This window comes from Neovison vison, chromosome 12 (genome assembly GCF_020171115.1).
Source record: "Neovison vison isolate M4711 chromosome 12, ASM_NN_V1, whole genome shotgun sequence".
NCBI lineage: Eukaryota > Metazoa > Chordata > Mammalia > Carnivora > Mustelidae > Neogale > Neogale vison.
Window position 1 is genome coordinate 90,623,710 of NC_058102.1, and position 20,300 is coordinate 90,644,009.

The following is a 20,300-nucleotide window of genomic DNA, read 5'->3' on the forward strand; positions in this document are numbered from 1 at the left end:
TCCTCACATCCCCAAAAGTATTCATCTTATAACTGAAAATTTGTATCATTTAATCAATATCCCCTCATTTCCCCCACCTCCAGCCCTCCACCATTCTACTGTCTCCCTTAGGTCGATGTTTTTAGATTCTACATATACATGAAATCATACCTATTTGTCTTTCTCTGTCTGAATTAGTTAGCATAATGCCCTCAAGGTCCCTCTATGCTATCAAAAAAGCCTGAATTTCAATCTTTTCATGGATGACTAATATTCCAGAGTGTGTGTGTGTCTGTGTGTGTGTGTCTGTGTGTGTGTGTGTCTGTGTGTGTGTGTGTGTCTGTGTGCCTCTCTGCACATGCACATATCATATTTTCTTTTTCCATTCTTCCATTGATGGACACTTATGTTGTTTCCATTTATTGACTATCATAAATAATGCTGCAGTGAACATAAGAGCATGGATATCTCTTCAAGATAGTGATATCTTCAGGTATATATATTCATAGAAGTGGGACTGCTGAATCACTTGGTAGTTCTATTTTTAATTTTAGAGAAACCCCCATAATGTTTTCCCCGGTGGCTGTACGAGTTTACATTCCCACTAGCAGTACACTAGGGTTCCCTATTCTCCATATCCTCTCCAGCCTTTATTTCTGGTCTTTTTGGGTCATAGCCATTATACTTTTCTTATTTATATTCCATTGGATCTGCATTTGAAGGTTTTATACTTCTCTTTAAAATAATTTAAGGGGCGCCTGGCTGATCCAGTCAGTAGAGCATGTGACTCTTGATCTCAGGGTTGTGAGTTCAAGCCCCGTGCTGGGTATAGAGATTACTTAAAAATAAAATCTTTAAAAAATGAAATAAAATTTAAAAAATTAAAGGTTTTTATTAACTTTTACTAAATATAAAAACTTATTTTGGGATGCCTGGGTGGCTCAGTTGGTTAAGTAGCTGCTTTCGGCTCGGGTCATGATCCCAATGTCCTGGGATCGAGTCCCACATCGGGCTCCTTGCTCGGCAGGGAGCCTGCTTCTCCCTCTGTCTCTGCCTCTGCCTGCCACTCTGCCTGTGCTCGCTCTCTCCCTCTCTCTCTCTCTGATAAATAAATAAAATCTTAAAAAAAAAAAAAACAACTTATTTTGAGGTGTGAAAGAATTTCATACCTGGTGAGGTATAACTGGGCCAGTAGATGGAATGTTGCCTTAAACTCCATTTATTCATATCTTGTTAATGACTAAGGCCTTGTAAGTATTTTTAAAGACCAAGAGAATTAATGGCTTCTAATTTACTAATGGCACATTAAAACACCAGTGTTAGTATTATTGGCTATAATAATAGATGAAGACTACACACTTGATCATATTATTTTATAACCTGTCCCCCAGGTATGTGTGTGTGTGAGTGTGTGTGTGTGTGTGTGTGTGTGTATGCATGCATATAGATGGCTGTGGTTTGTCAGTGTTGGGAAGGCGGGGCGGGGAGTTACTGACCAATTTTGACGAGGAGTGTGTCATGGTCTGAGCTTACATTAGCTATATAATTTAGAAAAAGATACTGAGGCTTTACTCAAATAGAGAGGTTGGATGCTGGGATAACAATTGGAAAGCTACCAGATTTTTTGAAATTAAATGGTTCTTGTGAGAAAGAAGAAAAGGAGATAGATTTGAGTCCTTGTGGCAGATAGAGAAAGGGAGACAGTATTGCTGATTTGGAGACTTTGAGCTAAGTCCCTGGCAGAATGCTGGTATATTTACTAGAAAGCCCCGAGGTCCCAGTGCATGCTGAGGGGAATGGCAGAGAGTGGAATCAAAGGCTCCGGGCTGGAAAGATATTTTTAAAGCACTCCCTCTCTGAAAAATAAACTGAAGGTTTTGGAGGGGACGGGGTGAGGGGTTGGGTGAGCCTGGTGGTGGGTATTAAGGAGGGCACGTATTGCATGGAGCACTGGGTGTGATACATAAATGATGAATCTTGGAACACTGAAAAAATAAAATAAAGTTTAAATATCAAAAAAAAAAAAAAAAGGAGGGCACTTGATGGAATGAGCACTAGGTGTTATATGCAAATGATGAATCACTAAATTCTGCCTCTGAAACCAATAATGCACTATGTGTTAACTGAACTCAATTTAAGTAAAAAATTTTAAAACATTAAAAAAAAAAAAGCACTCCCTCTCTGAACATGTTTCTAGACTGGCTGAATATGGTAGCATCGTCTGTTGACCGGATGACAGTCAAAGAGGGAACCATGTACCCAAATCACTCTTCCAATACTTCTCTTAAACTAGTGAAACACTGTTGTCAACAAAAAGAGGGACGTCTGTTGAAATGGAGAATACTTGTATATTTTGTGTTTAGGACCATGTTGCTCCCATTATATTTTTCTGTGGCATACTGAAACTGTAAAGGAATCATTCTATGAAAGCAGATTTAACTGAAGACTTTTTCTCTTTTATGCTTATCAAGGTTAAAAAAAAATTCCTTTTTACCTTGTAACTCTGAGGGATAATTAACTCAGGATTGTTTTCTTCTGTTATGTGCTTTTTAAATCTCTATTATAATTCTGGAATTCAGAAAATAATAGGATCACAATCAATTGATTGATCACACTCAAAATGAGTATTCAGGTTATGTACTCTTTCCAGGAAAAGAAGAAGAAAAAAAGTTTTATTCAGATGAGAAAAGGGATCCATTAGAAGATTCTTATCATGTTTAGGAGGTATTTGATTCATTGTTTTTATTTTTGTTTGCCTTCTGACTAGCTCCCTGCTTTTCTAACCCTAAGTATATACCTGAACTTTCTGCTCTGGAATTTCTTACACATTTTATTCGGATGACAAACTTGGACTTTCCACATTAATTCAGTTTTCACTCCTTAGTCATAACACACAAAACATCAAATCTCACAAGGGAAATGTACAAATGCTGCATGGAACTTGGGAATAATGCTATAAACAAATTCATTGCCAAGAACTTATTGTCATGTTTCAAATGCAGAATTAATAACCTGTTCCAAGAGCACACATGCTATTCATCAAGGTTTTCCCCTGAGACTATATTTCCTCTCTCTACTGTCCCCACATTATTGAAGAATTCTAGAAACTGGAATTTAAAAAAAAAGTCTCACATTATCATATTTTGAAATTGCTCTTGAGAATTTGTAACCTTGGCAAAGGTTAGTCACCTTCAGCCATTTTTCTCCCCAGGGCACAGGACAAACAAGTCTGTTTTGCACGTGGCTTTTCTTTTCTCAAAGGCTTATGGAGCAACTACGACTGTCTGTATCTATGTCACACCCCACAGAACTTAGTTGTTCAGCTTTAAGAACATGATTTCTCTGTGCTTTCACTAAGATACATCTCTCATTTAAAAAAAGAGTCAAATGTTGAACGTTTTACTGTGATTACGTAGGTGTCCGAAGTTGCGTATTAAAGCCAATTAGTTTTATTTGCCAATTTTTCTACTTCAGCAAACAATGATTTAAATTAAGTAATTTTGGCTTTTTGGTAGCTCTGCTAAAAATGTGTATTTAAGATGATAAAATAACTTAGTAGGAGAAATAGCTTATATGAAGAAAAATAAATTCTACATTGAGAAAGCAAATATGTTATTTATAATTAAGAGCTCTTTAAAGCTTTCTGATGGACTCTATTAGTCATCAGACCATGGGTTCTGTCACTTGGATAGTAATTTTTCAAGGATTTAATATTGTGATAACAGTAAGCAAAATCATATGAAATAAGTACAAAATATACTGTACAGCCTTCTTCCAACTCTAATCTTTCTAGACCTTATGTTAAGTTACTTTCTTGATTATGTAATTTTTACAAATCAAACTTAGATATGTGTTTATGTTTCTCATTTTGTTTAACTTAGTATTTAGAAATATTAAGTGGAAAATATTAATTACACCTTTAAGAGCTTTTTAAATGTAGCATTCTCATAATTAACAGCATGCTTACTTAACAAAGTTAATAATCATTTCTTTGCACAAAACTGAGTCTTATTGTCATATTTGTAGTATATAAACACTGTTGATAAAGCACATGATTTTGTTGAAATTTTATTCATCCACTGTTTTGAAAAATAATCTACTTTGACATATATCTACAGAGTACAAAATGAAGTTATTATTGATTGGTCACCTATATCACATCAGGTAATTTTACCCCAAATAAATATAATTGAACATTTGCTAGTTATTAAAAACTTTGCTGTGTTGGAATAAAGGTATTTGACAAGTTGACTGTAAAGATACACTCTGCTTTTGATCATCAGATATACCACATAATTGTGAAATCCATAGTGCAATTTGTTCAGAGTATTACAGCTTCACTGTATATCTAATTTTGTATTAAGTAAAATTTCTTAACTATTTTATTTTTTGAACTTAATTTTAATGAAGGAGACAGAAAAATATCAAATGCCATATTATGTAAAGGCATTTGTTCTATTTCATTAAATAAATTAGAGGAAATATCCAGAGATTATGTTATTACTTGGTTATTGTAACAGAATATGCATTTAGAAATTCAGCCTATTAAAATATTTAAGGGCTCCTGGGTGACTCAGTCAGTTAAGTGTCTGACTCCTGATGTTAGCTCAGGTCTTGATCTTAGCTAAGGTCTTGATCTCAGGGTTCTGAGTTCAAGCTCTGTGTTGGGCTCCATGCTAGGTGTGGAGCCTACTTAAAGTAAACTAACTAAATGAATAAAATATTTGGGCAACGTATTGTACATGTAGCTATTCCTTAGTGCCTAGGTCTCAATAATGACATCTCTTACTTGGAGAATCAAATTCCCTTCACCCGCTGACCATGGATAAGATAGCCTCCTGTTCAGTGGAGAGGAAAAGGGATTTGGATACAAACTGGAATTCTAATCCAGGACCCATTATTTATCAACCAAATGGCCTTACATAGGAGTAATCAAAACTGTGAGCTTCATTGTCCTCATAAGTATGTATATAATGTCTCTATTATATGGTTTAGAGAATCAGGTCGTGGATATAAATTGTTTGGAAAAATGCTGCCTAGCAGATGAGAAACACCCAGTAAATGACAGCTCTTTATTTCTCCAAAGCCTAGTGTAATTTCTTCAATACAAAGATGGCAACACTGACCTACCATCAGAATCACTGTTATACTCTTAGTTGAGGAGCTTTTCTGACGGAGGGCATGGTGCATTTACAGAATGACTGTTCGAAAAAAGAGTGTGTTTATAATTAGGTAACAAAAGCTAAATGGCCTCTTTTTTTTTTTTTCTTTTTTTTTTAAGATATTTTATTTATTAGAGAGAGAGCATGTGAGTGAGCCTGAGCAGAAAGTGGAGGTTGGTGGGAGGGGGAGGGGTAGAGGAAGAGGGACAAGCAGAGTACCCGCGGAGAGGGGAGCCAGACATAGGGCTCCAGCCAGGGCTTCCAGGGCTTGATCCCAGGGCCCCAGGATCATGACCTGAGCGGAAGGTAGACACTGAACTAACTGAGCCATCCAGGTACCCCTGACCTTGGCCTCTTTATTATTGCTCATACCTTATCTAGTTCTAGATAAGAATTATCTAGTCCTAGATTCAGTGAAGATTCACTGGCACGTTAATTTATATATTATAGGAATTTGCAGTGTGTTCTAGACGTAATATGAAATCACATGGTGGTAAATACCCTTGAAAATGTGGATTTTACATGATATCAACTCAGAGAAAAAGAATTAGAAGATTAAATTTAGCAGTTCAAATTGACACTTGGTTATCTTCTTTGACCCAGGTTGTAATTTAAGTCAACTTAACTTTACACTCTGAAAAGTATGAACTCATTGTGCCTGTCAAAGCATGTTCAAGAAAAGAGAGGGCTACCTTTCCCCTATTTGAGAGAAGAAAGAGAGGGTAGGGAAAAGCAGATAGTCTCTTGAGGTATGTGTGCAAGTTTGCTTCTGGCTAAAAGTTAATGATCAGTTGCCTCAGTTCTCAGCTCTGAGCCCTGAGAAAAGTGGAAAACTCCTGTTCTCTATTCAGGTAACTTTTAAATTATACAAATTGTACCCATGTTAGGCTAGTCTTTAGATTATAGACATGTGAGTTTTTCATCATAATATCAATTGATTTCATGTTCTAGGCTTAATGAAAGAATAATGAAAAACTATAAATGTTGACTAGTCCTTCTCTAAAGATTTTGCTTTTTGAGTTGTATGGAGTTAAGGCTAATGAGGTATTCTGTGTTTGCTTTAAGAAAATAGGATTTTTAAATGTTTTTTCTAAAACTAGTCATTCTTAAACCTCTTGGCTGAAAGATGTATTAATCATAATTGCTTAAAATAATATGGTATATAATGTAGCCTGCCAAGTATTCATTAGTAAGGAAGGTTCTAAAGTTTGCTTAACACTGACATTTTGAAGATTACATAATCTTTAATCACTAAAGTTTCATTTTTATCGGATATTATACAACAGTGTCAAAGATAATTAATTTTTCTTATTTTTTTTAAAGATTCTATTTATTTATTTGACAGAGACACATTGAGAGAGGGAATAAAAGTAGGGGGAGTGGGAGAGGGAGAAGCAGCTTCCCGCTGAGCAGGGAGCCTGACATGGGGCTCCATCCCAGTACTCTGGGATCATGACCTGAGCCGAAGGCAGATGGTTAACGGCAGAGCCACCCAGACGCCCCTAATTTTTTATTATCATTGTGTTATAAGTGTCTGTGTGTACTTTGCTGAAAAAATTGTAGAAATAAATTGATTTTTTTTATGAGGCTTAAGTAATTTGTTCCCCAAATGATTGGGATTGCATGTGGCAAGGATAAGAAGTTATTGATAGTTACATTGCAAATGATGCTATCTATATAGTTTAGATGTATTTAAAGACATTGCTTACTAAATTGTGTAGTTTTCAAAGCTGGTTTCTAAAAATAAACATATTTACTTTATACATTTACAGAGTATTCATATTCTGCATTGAGTTCTCAAGGAGGGATGTTGCCAAAAATTAGAAGAATTTATGTAGAGAGTCCTGTTTTTTTCTAAAGTGTCTGGCCATTGTTATCTTAATTCAACAAATATTCCAGGCCAAGAAAACCTGCTTTATAGGTTGTATTGAGAGTCAAGTGATAAAGATGAGTAAATATTAAAAGCTAAATTTTATTATTGTAGTTTTCCATTTCCATTTCTTTTGAACTGCAATTAGATATAATTCAATGACCACTGGTTTTGCGGTTGAACTTTGGAGCTAGTAGGAACCTTAAAGAACATCACCTTATATACAAGGAGCTGAGTCCAGAGAGGGAAAATTACAACTATTGGGACTAAATAGCTGGGACTAAAACCAAAGTCTCTATTTACTGCAGAACAATAGAGTTAATGGTTTATCAGTCAGTGTTCCTACTGTTTTTGAACAGGAAATATTTTATGCCTTAATACGTTTTTATTTGGAAGTGTACCTAAGTAAGCACTGTCATTTAAGGCATAATTTTCTAGTGAATTTTCCAGATTCACCCTTGGCTTTCCTAAAATTTGTGTGTCCATTTATTATAGTGCATATAGTCCCATTCTTCTTTCTGTATATGGACTTGCTTAGGTATATTTAAGTTCTCAAGGTTGGAGAAGAGAGTGTTGCCAATACTTGGTTTGATACACACTAAAATCATGCCTACATAATTTGTAACTTAATGTTTAAGTGGCTTTAGTTTCACTAATTAAAGAAATGTAGAAATGAGTAAAATAAAAATATCCAAATATAAATTGTCTTCATTTAAATTTTGAAACAGTCTGCATGCCATCCAGTGATAAAACAATTATTTGATGTATGACGATTTAAAAAATTAAGTTTAATTAAGGCAGTGGTTTTTTTAAAGGGGAATATGGATAGATTTCTTGCATGGTTTTAGTAGACTCTCCTATTCATCTTTTGTTATTAAATATTCAGAGCTGGGCTTGCATATATTAATATGTAGGTGCTGTTCTAATTCACTGTGTCCATTGGATAGTTACCTACTTCTCAGTTTTTCTTCGGGAATATGCAAATCAAGTTGCCATCAAAAAGTGTCTCTGTTTTTTTGGCTCATAATCACATGTACTCCATGAAAAATCCACTGAGGTTCTTTGGCAGTTACCTATAGATGGTGCCTGTGAGCTTGCACACACACATGCAGACACACAGCACATCTCTCAAAAGAGAAGCAGGAAGGACCAGTACTTTCAGTGCTGTAAAGCATAGGTGTTGGGAAACATCGCTCAAAGCCTCAGTATCACATTAACTTTCTTTGCCCATCATGGGTACATCACATAACCTATAAGGGCCTCTGTTAAGTGAGTTATAAATGGGGGTAATAACAACAATAATAGTGTTCCTTCACTTGTTTAGCAGGAGAATCATGTGAATTTATACAAAACTTTACCTGGTAGACTGTAAGTCCTTATTGAGCACTTTCTGGGGCTGCCATAACAAAGTTCCATAGACTAGGAGGCTAAAAACCGCAGAAATTCATTCTCTCACAGTTCTGGAGACCTGAAGTCTGAAATCAGAGCTTTGACTCCTCTGTGCTTTCTTGGAAGCTTTTAGGAGAGGATCTGTCCTTTCCTCTTCAGGGGACAGCCTCAGGGTCTTCTTCACATGACATTCTGTCTGTGTTTCTCTGTCTTCACCTGGCCTACTTCTTAGTGTTCTACTGGATTAGGAGTTCAGCCTACTTTAGCACAACCTTATCTTAACTATATCAGCATTGGCCCTATTTCCAAATAAGGGCACATTATGAGGTATTGGAGGTTAGGACTTAATGTACTTTAAAAAAAAAAAAAAAAAAGTAGGGACACAGTTCAATCCATAACAGTCTACTTGTGATCCTTCCCAAAGTCAGGTTCTTCCCACGTAAAAAAATGCATTCACTCCATCCCAATATCCTCTGAAGTCTTAGCCATTCTAGCATCCATTTGAAGTCCAAATTCTATGAAAATCAGTTCAAGGGTGGGGTATTTGCCCTCAGGAGCAAAATTCCTCTCCATTTAGTGGACCTGTGAAGTTCAGAAAGTGAGTTATCTGCTTCCAAGATAAAATAGTAGGACAGGTAAAGAATAGATACTCTTCTTCAAAATGGGAGAAATTGTAAAGAAAAAAGGGTCATTGGTCTAAAGCAAGACCAATGTCTTGTCTAAAGCAAGACCATTGTCTAAAGCAAGTTTACACTTAGCAGAACAAGTTCCATTAAGTTTCAAGGCTTGAGAACAATTATTTGTGGCTCCCTCCTCTGTCCTCTGTATCAGTCGGGGATCTATAGAGAAACAAAACCGAAAGATTTATTTTAAGGACTTGGCTTATGCAGTTACAGGGCCTGGCAAGTCTGAAATCTGCAGAGCAGGCTAGCAGGCTAGAAATTCATGTAAGAGTTGATGTTTCAGTCTTGAGTCCAGAATTCATAGGGTCAGCCAGCAGGCTAGCAACTCAGGATGAATTTCTAGGTTACGGTTTTGAGGCAGAATTCTTTCTTCTTTGGGAAACCTCAGGTTTTGCTTTCAGCTGATTGGATGAGGGCCACCCATGGTGTGAAGGGTAACTTTTCTTCACGTAAAGTCAATTACATCTACAAAATATACCTTCACAGCAGTTATCTAGACTATTTGACCCAACAACTGACACCATAGCCTAGCCAGGTTGGTAAAGAAAATTAACCAACACAGATAGGAAGTATAGGAAAAAGGATACGAGAAGCACTTTTTTTTTCTTTTTTTGCAAAGTGATTTGTTCTTTGTGGTCACCTCTTCCCCCACAATAAAAGTTGACTGGGAATTTGGCAGTTTTCTAGGGAAATTATCTTTTGCTTCTTCGGCCTTCATTCCTTCTTTTATTACTTATTCTCAGTGTGATATAGGTTTCTTAGAAGTTCTTGGAGACCTGAATCCATGTCTCATGCATTTTTCTCTCTCCCATCTAACCCAATAGTTCTGTTAAAATAGTTTTACATCATAACTATTCTTTGTATAGCTGTATATATTCTACACTATGTCTCTAAATCTGTTTCTTGTTGAACTCGGCAGGCACAGGGAAGCCTCAGGGCCTTTGCATGTTCTCTTCCCACTATCAAAAACAATGCCTGTGTACAGGTTTTTTTTTTTTTTAATCTTATACCCACACCTTCTTAGATCTTTGCTTACAAGTCACTTTCTTAGTGAGGCTTTCTCTGTGAGGCATTTTCTGACTATGAGGTTTAGAATTGTAACACACTGCCCCCAGCTCTCTACATCTCCCTTTTAGGTTGCATTATACTCCAGAGTAGTCATCATAGGGAATGCTTCACATCTCATTTATTTGTTTTTTCTCTGATCCCTTCTTTCTTTCTACTGGAATATAAGCTCTGTAAGGGCAGGAATTTTAGTCTCTTTTATTGATTGCTTATACCCAGTGCCTAGAATGGTGCCAAGCACATAATATGTACATAATATAGTTATTGATTAATTAAATGTTGTCTTAGTTACTTAAGTACTAATATTATATACTATAATATGTATTATATACTATAATATGTATTGTATACTATAATATATAGTATATATATATATATATAGCAAGTATATATGCTTCTATATATATAGTCTATGCTTCCATACATAATATTTTATAAAGTTTTATGTGTTATCATACTTCATATATTGGCATCGTACTGACTAATCCTTTGCCATATGCTTTATTGGAGCCAGCTCAAACATATAGCTTTAGCTCATTCATTTTAACTCTGTATATTCCATTCTATGAATATACATAATTTTTTTTCTGCTTATCATTTTTTTCAAGTTTCTATTTAAAATCCAGTTAGTTAATTTACAGTGTAATATTAGTTTTAGGTGTGGAATTTAGTGATTCATCACTTATATACAACACCAGTGCTCATCATGAGTGCCCTCCTTATTCCCCATCACCCATTTAACCCTTACCCCCACCCACTTCCACTCTGGTAATCATCAGTTTGTTCTCTGCAGTTAAGAGTCTGTTTCCTGGTTTGCCTCTCTTCCCACCCCCCATGTTCATCTGTTTTGTTTCTGAAACTCCACATATGAGTGAAATCACTGTGGTATTTGTTTTACTCTGACTTATTTCACTTAATATAATACTCTCTAGCACCATCTATGTTTTGCAAATGGTGAGATTTCATTCTTTTTTATGGCTGAGTAATATTCCACTTTATATGTATACCACCTCTTCTTTATCCATTCACCAGTCATGGACACTTGGGCTGTTCCTATGATTTGACTCTTGTTGATAATGCTGCTATAAACATTGGGGTACATGTGTCCCTTTGAATTAGTGTTTTTGTTTCCTTTGGGTAAAAACCTAGTAGTGCAATTGCTGCTTCATAGGATAGTTCTATTTTTAACTTTTTGAGGAACTTCCATCCTCTTCCAGAGTGACTGCACTAATTTGCATTCCCACCAACAGTAGAAAATGCCCTTTCCCCACATCTTTGCCCAAATCTGTCGTATCCTGTCCTGTTAATTTTAGCCATTCTGACAGGTGTGAGGTGATTTTATCTCATTACAGTGTTGATTTGTATTTCCCTGTTGATGAGTGATGTTGAGCAACTTTTCATGTGTCTGTTAGTCACCTGTGTCTTCTTTGGGACAATATGTATTTAGGTCTTCTGCCCATTTTTAAACTGGATTACTTATTTTTGGGTTGTTCAGTATTAGTTCTTTATAGATTTTGAATACTAAACCTTTATCAGATATGTTGTTTGCAAATATCTTTTCCCATTCAGTAGGTTGCCTTTTAGTTTTGTTGATTGTTTCCTTTGCTGTACAGAAGTTTTCTATTTTGATGAAGTCCCAATAGTTTATTTTTGCTTTTGTTTCCCTTGCCTCCAGAGATGTGTCTAGTAGGAAGTTGCTATGGCCAATGTCAAAGAGGTTGCTGCCTGTGTACTCCTCTAGGATTTTGGTGGTTTCTTGGTTCACAATTAAGTTTACATCCATTTTGAATTTATTTTTGTGTCTGGTGAAGAAAGTGGTCCAGTTTCATTCTTCTGCATGTTGCTATCTAGTTTTCCCAACACCATTTGCTGAAGAGATTGTCTCCCCCCCACCCCACCCTGCCCACTGGATATTCTTTCCTGCTTTGTCAAAGATTAGTTGACCATATATAACTATGGGTCTATTTCTGAGTTTTCTCTTCTGTTCCATTGATCTATATGTCTGTTTTTGTGCCATTACCATACTGTCTTGTTTAGGAGAGCTTTGTAATATAACTTCAAGTTTGGAATTGTCATGCCTACAGGTTTGCATTTCTTTTTCAGAATTATTATGGCTAATTGGAGTCTTTTGTGGTTCTATATACATTTTAGGATTATTTATTCTGGTTCTATGAAAAATGCTCTTGGTATTTTGATAAGATTGCATTAAGTATAAGATTCCTTGGGTAGTAGAGACATTTTAACATTCTTTAGTTACCTATTCTTTCATTAATAGACATTTAAATTATTTCCAATTCTTAAAAACTCTTATTTTCATGTAGCTGTAAGCATTCTTTACTTATCTTCGTGTGCCAAAACATGTGTACTTGGGCGGGAAATGGATGATTGTAAGATATGCACAGCTTCAACAAGCACTGCTCCACATTCTGTGCTTGTCTGAAATCTATAGAAATCTAAGCCACGGACTAGCTTCATTTAATTTTTGCTCCAAAGTACTACCTGTGCCCTGGCTCCAGTATTTAAAAACAAAACAAAACAAAACTGTCCCAGGTGGTGAGCGGCAACAGTTTTATTTTTTCTTCCTTCATTCAGGAGGGATTGAGGGAATGCAGGATAGGCCTAGACCAGCATCTGGCTTATATCAGTGGGTGATTTTCTCATCCCTGATCTTGCGTGGAACACTTGTTCTAGTCCTCTGCTCCATTAAACAGAACATGAACTTCTGCTTCAGTGACTTCTTCTAGCTCCAGATTCCAGGAGACTTATGTTTTACTACCATGTGTTTCTGGTCAGTGGAGATGTTTACCATTGTTGAGATTATTATTACTGTTACCATTTAGGTTAGTTATTTACTTTGGTTTTCTCCTTTCAGATTTTATTTTTCATCATCATGTGCTTGCAGCAGAGGGCTTGTATCCAAGTGAAAATTTACAGAAACACCTCTTTTTTTCAAGATTTTAATTTTAATTCCAGTTAGTTAACATATTGTGTAATACTAGTTTCTGTAGTAGAACTCTGTGACACTTAATGTTCATCACAGGTGCCCTCCTTAATCCCCATCACCTATTTAAGCCATGCCCCCCAAACACCTCACCTCCAGCAACCCTGCAGAGATATCTTGATCTGTCTGCTGACTTTTGACTAAAGTTGGATAGCATGGGCGCCTGGGTGGCTCAGTGGGTTAAGCCGCTGCCTTCGGCTCAGGTCATGATCTCAGGGTCCTGGGATCGAGTCCCGCATCGGGCTCTCTGCTCAGCAGGGAGCCTGCTTCCCTCTCTCTCTCTCTGCCTGCCTCTCTGTCTACTTGTGATCTCTGTCTGTCAAATAAACAAATAAAATCTTTAAAAAAAAAATAAAGTTGGATAGCAAACAGTAAAGACAGAAGTGGTTGGCCGTTCTGTATCACCTGTTGCAGTAAGATAGACCTGCTTTATATGCTAATTGTTGTGGTTTGCAAAAATGAAATTATATAAAAATCAGAGCCTTGTTTGTATCCTTACCTAGAGGAAGGATGTGCCATCTCCATACCAATATAGTTCTACAAAAGTACTTTAGAGTAGCCCAAGGACTTTAACTCGAATACGCATTTGGATCTAGTCAGCTATTTGAACAAAAGCTTTAATAAAGCTGCAGAACTCTGCACTCTAAAGTGTAAAAGAGTTGCCTCTGACTTTTGTAGGCAGGAAGTTTCCATTTCTATTACCTCTATCATAAAATAACTTACAAGGCTCTTAAAAAACTTAGAATTTTGAGCAGTATAATAAGCACGTCAGGATGAGTTTGCTACATAACACTCCCACATATAATGAGGCTAACCTGTTGGATAGAATTTTTAGCATTTTATATCTGGATGTAGAAGAAAATCTACCAAAAATGGTGAATTAGGTTTGGCATAATTAATACTGAGCTCTTCTTTTTGACAGTAATTGGCAAATAGATTGAGTTGTTTCTTGAGGCTTCTTCTGAAATATCCTGCTAAGACCATGTCATCAACATAGACAGAATAAATACTGAAGATAAGAATCCCACCATGTTGAACAAAATTAAACCTAATTCAGTAAAGGGATGCACTGTTATTTATAGACTGGACAACTTACCAGTGAATGTAATTTTTTTTTTTTTTTTTTGGTCTACTAGTAGTCCTTTGTATTTTTTAGCACTAAAACATTTTATATTAATATTTAATTAATACTTTTTTTCTCCTTAGCATGGGTTAAATCATGGAAATAGTGAATAACTGTGTCATATACACCTGGGAAGACATTAGCAACAATGAAAAAAAACATAACATCAATTTCTTACCATAACACTGAATTTAATATTGGAAAAACTTTATAAAGATACAACTGTGTTTTTCATTCTATTATTTCTTCCAAGTTACTTTAGTCTCTATTGGTCTTTGCTGTGACATTTTCTGGGACATCACTGGTTAACCATCAGAAAGAGGAAGTCAGCTTTATCTTTTAGTTCTCCAAGTGTACTAGCATCTCCTTACCGAGAACCTGTGCAAAATATTCTTGATTTATATTTATAATTTTTTTATTTTTGAATAGGCTGTACACCCAGTGTGGGGCTTGAATGCTTGACCCTGAGATCAAGAGTCACATGCTGGGGCACTGGGTGGCTCAGTTGTTTAAGTGTTTGCCTTTGGCTTAGGTCATGATCCCAGGGTCCTGGGATGAGCCCTGCATCAGGCTCCCTGTTCAGTGGGGAATTTGCTTCTCTCTCTCCTGCTCCCCATCTTCTGCTTGTGCTCTCTCTCTGTCAAATAAATAAATAAAATCTTAAATAATAAAAAAAAAATCACATGTTCTACTGACTAAGCTAGCCAGGCACCCCCCATTTTTTTTTTTTTTTTGGATTGTTCTCTTCTTTTCACCTGACTATTCATTCATCAATAAAGACTAAAGCAAAATATATTTATAATCTCCTCAGGCTGGTATGATTGTACTTCCTAATACAATGGTTATTACCATAGACTGTTTTTTTCTCAACTGGGGTTTGATGAGAAAAGTATAGCTTAATGCCATAAGTCTTAGAACGGATTGAATTAACTTACCTCCTTTGTATGGAGATGCATAATGTTTATGTAACATACTTAGGACAATTGAGGAGATTAATCACTCAAGTCATTTCTATATTTGCTGGTTCAAATCATTGTAGTTGCAAACAGCTACCACAGAGTATTATAATTTTCTACATTTTCTTGTTGCTATCTCCCATACATTCATACACATACTGTGTGAATGAATGCATGAGCTATGTCTTGCTCCACTGTTGTGTCCCTAATTTTAATCTGTTGAATTCTTTCTGTGTCAAAGTTGTTTGATAAATGTTTATGAATTAAATGCTAGACTAAAGGAAGCTTCTTTTGGCAGAACTCTGATGGTAGAACTGTTTAAGGTGACTGTTGATGAACATCACAGTGTTCAAGGAAGAGTATGTGGGCATAAGTCACATATGAAATAAGTCACCTTTGAAAGGCCCAAAGAGGTGGGGGGAATGGTGGTAATCTGTGATTATAATTGTCTCAGAAAGTGGTAAGACTGATCTTCAGCTTTCAGGTTATTTTACTTATGGCTGAGATAGTGTGGATCAGCAAGAATGAAGATGGAACAAGACCATGTGTTCCTTCAGAGCAACATGCCAGCTTGGGTCCCTTTATAGGGTAGTGATGACAAGGTACCCAAGAAAGGAGGGAAACAAGAAAGGAGGGTCTCAAATGTACAAATGGTTTTTAAGTGTCTGCTTGTTTCTTATTTGCTGTTGTTCCATTGGCCAGTGTTATATACCAGATGTTTTTGTGCCTACCTCTCCAAGTCCATTTTTTGAAGTCCTAATCCCCAGCGTAATGATATTTGATGATGGGGCCTTTGGGAGGAAACTAGGTTATGAGGGTGGGGGACAAGGTCTGATGGAATGGTTGCCCTTGTGCAAAGAAACACCAGAAAGCTTGGTATCTTTCTGTCTGTACACATGCATCACGAAAAAGCCATGTGAGCACACAGAAGTGGCTTTCTGCAAGCCAGGGAAGAGATTTTCACCAGAATTCGAGCATGCTGGCACCCTGATCTTGGACTTCCAATGTCCAGAAGTGTGAAAAAATTACTTTCTGCTGTTTAAGCCACCCAGTCTATGATATTTTGTTAGGACAGTGCACACAGACTATTAACGCGCAGTCAGTCACATGGCCAAGCTCAGGGTAGGTGTTCAAGGGAATGAATTAGAGAGGTGGCTACAGGGAGGGGAATAACTTCTAGCCAGTGTTGCATTATTACCATTTTTATGTCATGGTCTTTAAATAAATATGATGCATGATATAATAAAATTTATGTATGTATCATGAATTAATGAATTATGCTTCTTTGGATATAAAACACTTTTTAAAAAACTCCAAAAGCTAACCCTTTAGGAAGAAATGACCTGGAGTCAGATATCCTGATATCATGCAGGTTTTCTGTGTCATGCACTTGCTTATGAAGTGTACTTCAGGACTGTGATGTGTTTTACTAGTTTTGAAGGCTGTCTCATACTTTCTGGTGGAGATATACATGAGACCAAATGACAGTGCAGGCTACGTATTCATTAATCCACCTTCACATAATCTGTTCGAAATTTAAAATTTCTATTATTTCATTGCCAATTGACCTTGAGGCAAATTGTCAAGAAATTTATGAGGGGAACAGCATGAATATGTGTTCTCAAGTGTCTCTTGGGTAAAATATGACTCATGGCTTTCTTGCTTCTGAAATGATTAAGCCTCAAACCTGAAGCTGACAGCCAAGTCATTGTACAGATTGATGTTCTCAATGACTAACATTTGACAGAGTTTGCTTCTGATTTATTATGCTTCTAGGTAAAAAACAATTTACCTCATTTTTTAGTATTTTGACTATGTGCTTTGGCTAATTGGATGAAAAATTCAATTTCTTTTATATTGAGGACATGCGCATTTTGAATAAACTAATCATTTTAAATTAAAACTTTATTTTTAAAAAACGTATAGTTGCAGTATCTTTTTAAGTATACTGATGTGGCCCTGCGCTTTTCCTTTTTGATGTCAAGTAGCTCCTGATTTTTTTTTAAACTTGTACCTAACAGTAAATCTCATACTTACATAAAAATCCATTTACTAATTATTGGATTTTTGTTACAATTATCTAGTTGAGCACAACAAATGTACTTGAAAAACAATCATGCACAATTAGGTACAGCCCTCATCATTGGAGCTTATAATTTCTGGAAAACAGAAAACTAAGAAATTACTTTTCTTAGGAGTACTTTCAACTATTACAATGTTATAAATTGATTAAAAAATTAAAGTATGTCACCTTGAAAAGAAAACAAAATGTAGGAAATGGAGAGAGAGAAAATAATATACAATTCCTCCCTATGGTATTTTCATCTACCAGGAAGATAAAATAGCACTATTATTATTATTTTATTATGATTAAATTTTATTATTTGATTATTATGATTTTATTTATCATATAAACTATTATGATATTATTATTATGATTTTATTTATCATATAAACCTACTTGATTAATACAAAAGGTTTTAAGTAATATATACATAAATTAGAATGCATATTAATATAATGAATATCCAGAAACTTATCAGTCAACTGAAGAATTTACTAGAAACATCCCCTGAAATGACTTTACTCTTCTCCTGTTTCATGCCCAACCAGCTCCCAAAGGAAGTAACTATTATTCTAAATTGTTTCTTTCTTTCTTTTTTAAGAAAGAGGAAGAGTAAGGGGAAGGGGAGAAGTGTAGGGAGAGGGAGAATTTTAAGCAGGCTCCACACCCAGCACAGCCGGAGGTGGGACTCAGTCTCACGACCCTGAGATATGACCTGAGCCAAAATCAAGAGTTGGATGCTTATTTTTTTTTTTTTAAGATTTTATTTATTTATTTGAGAGAGAGAGAGAGAGGGAGAGAGAGAGAACATGAGAGGGGAGAAGGTAAGAGGGAGAAAGAGGCTCTCTGCTGAGCAGAGAACCTGATGCAGGGCTCGATCTCATGACCCCGGGATCATGACCTGAGCTGAAGGCAGATGCCCAACTACTCAGCCACCCAGGTGCCCCAATAGATGCTTAATTTTTTAATCCACTGAGCCACCCAGGCACCCCAGAAGTAGCTGTTATTCTAAACTTTGTATTGATCCACTGCTTTTGTGTGCTTCTCAGCTTTACTGAGATATAACATTGTATAAATAAAAGATGTACAATGTGATGATTTGATACATTTATATATGGTAAAATGATTACCACAATAAGGGTTGTTTATACTACTATCACTTTATGTAGTTGCCATTTTTATTTTGTGGTGAGAGTATTTAGGATCTATTCTCTTAGTAACTCTGAAGTACATAATGAAGTTTTGTTAACTGTAGTCACCGTGTATACATTAGATCCCCAGAACTTTTTCATCTTATCCCTGGATGTTAGTATTGTTAACATCTCCTCAATTCCTTACCCCTCAACCCTTAGCAGCCACTATTCTATGTTTCTATATGAGTTCAATGTTCTTAGGTTCCGCATATGAGAGATGATACAGTATTTCTTATTCTCTGATTTATTCCACTTAGCATAATGCCCTCGAAGTCCATTCATGTCATAAATGGCAGAATTTCCTTCTTTTTTTATGACTGAACAGTATTCCATTGCGTGTGTGTATGTGTATACACACACACACACATGCATACACACACACACACACACACACAGCCATTGTATATGTATATCTCACATTTTCTTTATCCATTCAACCAACCTAGGTTGTTTCCATGTCTTGGCTATTGTGGATAATTCTGCAGTGAACACAGAGGTGCAGATATTTCCTTGAGGCAATGATTTTATTTCCTTTGTATATATACCCAGAACTGGTACTGCTGGATTTTATGATAATTCTATTTTTAATTTTTGAGGAATTTTTTTGCTCTTTCCCATAGTTGGTTTACTAATTTTATTCCTATCAACAGTGCATCAGGGTTACTTTTTCTCTACATCTTTGCTAACACTTATCTCTTGTCTTGTTAATAATAGGCCTCCTATATCTTTGCTATTATAAATAATGCTGCAGTAAACATAAGGGTCCATATATCTTTTGAATTATTGTTTTTTGTTTGTTTGCTGTTTTGTTTGGGTAAATGCCCAGTAGTGGAATTACTGGATCATATGGTGATTCTTTATTTAATTTTTTGAGGAACTTCCATACTGTTTTCCAGAGTGGCTGCATCAGTGTACGTTCCCACCAACAGTGCAAGAAGGTTTCCTTTTTTCACATCCGCTCAAAACTTGTTCCTTGTGTTTTTCATTTTAGCCATTCTGATATTTCCCCCAACATTTTGGAAGCATTTGGGAAGGATTGGCATTAATTCTTTTTAAATATTTGTTAGAATTTACCACTCTCTGAATTTGGTCCTGGACTTTTCTTTGTTGGGAGGTTTTTGATTACTGATTCAGTCACCCTACTTGTTATTAGTCTGTTTGTATTTTCTCTTTCCTCAAGATTCAGTCTTAGTAGGTTGTACTTTTCTAGAAATGTATCTGTTTCTTCTAGGTTATCCAATTTGTTGGCATATAGTTTTTCATAGTGGTCTCTTATGATCCTTTGTATTTCCATGGCATCAATAGTAATGTCTCCTCTTTCATTTCTGATCTAATTTATTCGAATGTTCTTTTTCCTTTCTTAGTCTAGCCAAAAATTTGTCAATTTTGTTTATCTTTTCAAATAAACCAGCTCTTAGTTTCATTGATCTTTTCTAATTTTTTTCTGGTCTCTAACTTATTCTGCTTTAATCTTTCTTATTTCTTTCCTTAAGCTAAGTTTGGGCTTATTTTGTTCCTCTAGTTCCTTGAGGTTCAAATTTAGTTTGTTTATTTGAGATCTTTCTTTTCTCTCAGTGTAAATGTTTATCACTATAAATTTCCCTCCTAGGATTAACTTTTGTTACTTCCTATAAGTTTTGCCATGTTATATTTCCATTTGCTTTTGTTTCAAGATAATTTTTTAAAAAGATTTTTTATTTATTCATTTGACAGAGAGAGAGAGAGATCACAAGTAGGCAGAGAGGCAGGCAGAGAGAGGAGGAAGCAGGCTCCCCGGCTGAGTAGAGAGCCCAATGTGGGACTCGATCCCAGAA

General features: G+C 35.9%; 1 protein-coding gene across 4 annotated transcripts in view; it reads left to right on the forward strand.

Annotated features, from left to right (window-relative positions):
• SLC16A7 (solute carrier family 16 member 7) overlaps positions 1 to 20,300 on the forward strand; it is a 177,621-nt gene that overhangs the window by 60,771 nt on the left and 96,550 nt on the right. Inside the window, exon 1 of one of the 4 annotated variants that reach the window (XM_044227712.1) lies at positions 2,685 to 2,703. The exons of 2 other annotated variants lie outside the window; for them this stretch is intronic. The gene's annotated coding sequence lies outside the window, so the exon portion shown is untranslated. Of the gene's footprint in view, positions 1 to 2,684; positions 2,704 to 5,926; positions 5,993 to 20,300 lie in introns of those variants that run through there. One more of the 4 variants, XM_044227709.1, reaches the window with a different exon arrangement.